Genomic DNA, 4117 nt, shown 5'->3' with positions numbered 1-4117 from the left:
ATATATTGTTACGTGACCGTTTCGTAAATTCGTTCTGACGAAACTTTAGCGACACAAATCCTTACTTAATAAAACTGGTTTATTCTTTCCGAATACAACTTTACGATACACTTATTTTCAACAGTCGCGCTATAACAAACTATAATAACGACATTAACTTCAACAATGCGTCTCTCTCTGACTGCAGATCAATTACTCACTGTCTACACACACATTGTTCCGTCACGTTGTCACCCTCTTATATATATACCAGGCTACCCTATATCTAGTAATCTCCCGAAGGTTCGAGAGAAGTGGCGTGACACTAGTCACGTGACCTCGCTGACGCAACATTATGTTGATATCGTTCCAACTGCCTTTGTGATTTTATGGAGATAACCTGTTCTGCCCATAGAATCGCTGTAATGCTGCATATTGTGCAAGAATGTCGACAGTCACTGTTCTCCAATGGTAAACCAGATGATAATATCGAGGTTAAGGCTTCCCTATGTTTGAAAGAGAATGACCAGCAACGTGGGTAACAGGAGTCACTATGGGTAAATCTGATGTTTCCTGTTAAGTAAATAATGCTAAATTTAAACATTTGTTTACTGGATCCTGAATGAATTGGTTAGTAGGAATAATTCTTAAGGGAAGATGCCAGATTAATGAAATTACGAATCCAGTGTCCATAAACAAGCACACAGTGTTCTGTGCCCTTGATTAATAAAGATTATTTTCATTGTTTGTTACACATCATGTCAGTTTTAGCTAAATTCAATATCACTTCCTAACATATCCTGCCAATCCCCCCATTATAAGGTGGACCTATCTAATACTCTGAGTAAATTAGTTGCACCTGAAAATACCACAATAGATCCTTATTTTTTAAATAAATTTTGCTTTTAGACAGAATGTTCACTTTATTTTCATAGAGATTTCCAGATTGTAAATTTTTAGCTTTTAAAGATTAACTTTGAGCTTTAAATGTTTATTTTGTTCTTAAACACTGAAGCCAGCCTGGCATGGCCTGGTGGTTAGGGTGCTTGACTAGCGATCTGAAGGTTACGAATTCAAATCCCCATCACCAGACATGCTCCTCTTATATGGTTTCCGACTGGGCCAGACACCTGGGTTAAAAAATTCCTGGCGGAAAAAAACAAACAAATAATACCGGCCGACCCCAAAACTAGTCTTTTTCATGAGTGCAATGGATCATCAGACAGTTCAAAAGATTTGTGACTCCATTAATGAAGAACACTGAACAGTGAAGAACATTGCTGTTGTTGACCTGTTTCTCAAAACGTGTGAAGTTCCAGCAACATTCCCATGGGTAAAGTAGATACTGTTTACTGTCTACTGATGGAGACAGTGTGATATGCATGCATATCACGTTTCCTACCTACTTTTATTACCATAGTAATTTTTTTAGTATTTTATTTAATCAGTTTTCATGCAGTTTTGGCATCAACAGGTGGTCCACAAAACTGTCGAAGTTGCCTTTGTTCTTTATAGCAGATAATATCTACTCTGTGTTGAAAATGTCAATGATTGCAACATACTTTGCTGGCCAAGTGGACGATGTCTATGCTGTGAGAAAAATGACCAATTATGTAGTGATGCTATCACAACACAAAGTAACCAAATGATACTTTACTGGCAAAACCATGGTCATGAATAAATTATGTATTTGTGAAACGTACAACTGTATTTTCCTCAATTCTGCAAAGTAACCAAGGTCTCCAGTATCAATATGGAGCCCTAGTTCTTCAGAGTTCTATGTGGTTGACAATGTGACTAATCTCCATATATTCGTCTTGAGGAAATAAAGCTGTAGATCACTGAACCATTAGAGACAATCATTCACTTGCCTATGCAAGTAAGAACAGTTCTTTTTGTGTCATAAATAGATTGTTTCACATAACATCACACATGTCAAGTCTGTTTATTTCTCACACAGCTTAAAACTCATTTTTACCCAGAATAACGTGCATATTCACATGGCTGGTTATTTTCTTACAGTATAGTTAAGACAACATTTCATGTAGTCAGCCAGTGAAGAACATTGCTGTTGTTGACCTGTTTCTACAAAACGTGTGAAGTTCCAGCAACATTCCCATGGGTAAAGTAGATACTGTTTGCTAGAGAACAACAAAAGTTAACCAAAATGAAAATAATTCGATAGTTTTCTGGACCAAGTGTCTATGCTTAAATTGTATAAAATCAGACTATATGAGACATTTTTTAACTTCCTATATTAATAATAAAAAAAAAAAACAGTATATTTGTATATTACACTTTTTTTCAACAGAATGTTTGTCAATGAATATAAATAATTCAGTTCTTTTTGCTCTAGTTATTGTACTGTGTCATGTCCTTATGATGTCACATGTACTTTCTCATGGTAAAGATTGCTTTAAAGTGCAATACACTATGTCAATGTATACAGTGATCTTTCCTACTGATGTGCAAGGTGATAGTTTGAGGATATATATATATATATTTATTTTTTTTTTCTGCTGAATTGACCAACAATAACATAGGTAGTGTATACTGACTGGGATGGCATTATAAAATCTAGAGAATAATGCTGTAAAATGCTTGATTAGCATGGAACAAGTTCTTCATAGATTCCACAAGTTTTCATGTTAATAAGTTAATCAAGAATTCAGTCTTGATCTCCATTAGAAGTACTGACTTCTGTCCAATATGCTCATCCACTTTGACTGTTTTCATCAATAAAAATAATTTTTCACTTTTTACTTAAACTATATTTGGTCTCTTTCCTCAAACTCAGCATAAGGAATTCAGATTTAATCCATGATGTAATTTCTGATTGTTCCTCCTGTTACTTGCAATTACTACCTGAAAGGTGAATCAGTAAACTTGAGAATACCAGAGTATTATAAGTGAATTAGTAAGATAGTACACAGTTCAATTAAAAAAAACACAGTAACATACCCTTATGTAAGGTTTAAAGCTTTTTACAAAAATAATAACATAGTGAATATCCACTTTTATTTTACTATTACATACTCACACTCTATCATTCTACAATTTCCCTATTTTGGTTAATTAACATAGAAATTGTTCAATTCACCTATTATACAAATATAGCAGCCAGAAGTTGCCCCAACAAATTTTTGAAGATCGAGATGTCCTTTATAAATATGAAACAAATTTTGTTTTTTTGTTAAAGACAATCAAGATCAAAGACTTATTTGAAATATGATATCCTTTCTATTTTGATTTGTAATCATCCACTAGAGTTCCACAATATATATATTTACATTTTGTTTTATACTTAAAATGATTTTTAGTAAATCTACTAAACACTTTTAACTATGCTTACTTTTCAATTTATTTAAAAATCTACTCACTCACAGTAAGCTGACATGATTAGGTTAATGAACTTTAATCTATGTAAGATGACTTCAAAGGTTTGCCATAAACTGTGAAGCATGCAATCTTTATTTCATCCACAGCTTCTTGATAATTGTATCCTAATAATTCATATCTGATACTGGGTTTAAGCAGGTTGATAAATTCAAAACTTCCACCTCTTTCAGAATAAATAAGTTGGTTGAAATTGTTAATAAATTTGTCATCATAGGTAATCCTGAGACAATGAACTGAATATAAACATATTAACTGGAATTTACAGTAGGGGGGGGGGGGGAATCAATTGAAGTCATTTCTATCATATTTGAAAGTTTTTCACAGGTAAAATGTATTTCTTTTTCTATACCACAAAAAATAATTTTTCAAAATGGCAACACATCCATGCATTTTAATTTTCAAGATATGGCTTAAAAACAAATAAAATTGGTGTGATAGATGGCCCAAATATAGCTCAATATTGTAGTCCAACTGGTCTACGGGAACATCAGAGAGTCCAGTTTTTTTCAATTTATCAAGTGTCTTTACTCACTAGGGGTGATTGGAGGCAAACATTAAGAATTACCTTAGTCCCTTTTTCTCTAATGCTTTGGTGTAGAGCAGTGGTTCCCTACCTGGGATCTGCGTAGGTAATACCATCTCATTAAACAAGTAAGTTTTTTAAGACTGATGTTCTTTTTAATTGCACACTCAGTTATATGTGTCTTTTATTTGATAGTGAAAAGTGGGAGAACGAGAA

Source organism: Limulus polyphemus, unplaced genomic scaffold (assembly GCF_000517525.1).
Source record: "Limulus polyphemus unplaced genomic scaffold, Limulus_polyphemus-2.1.2 Scaffold3232, whole genome shotgun sequence".
Taxonomy (NCBI): Eukaryota; Metazoa; Arthropoda; class Merostomata; order Xiphosura; family Limulidae; genus Limulus; species Limulus polyphemus.
This window is presented reverse-complemented; position numbering follows the sequence as displayed.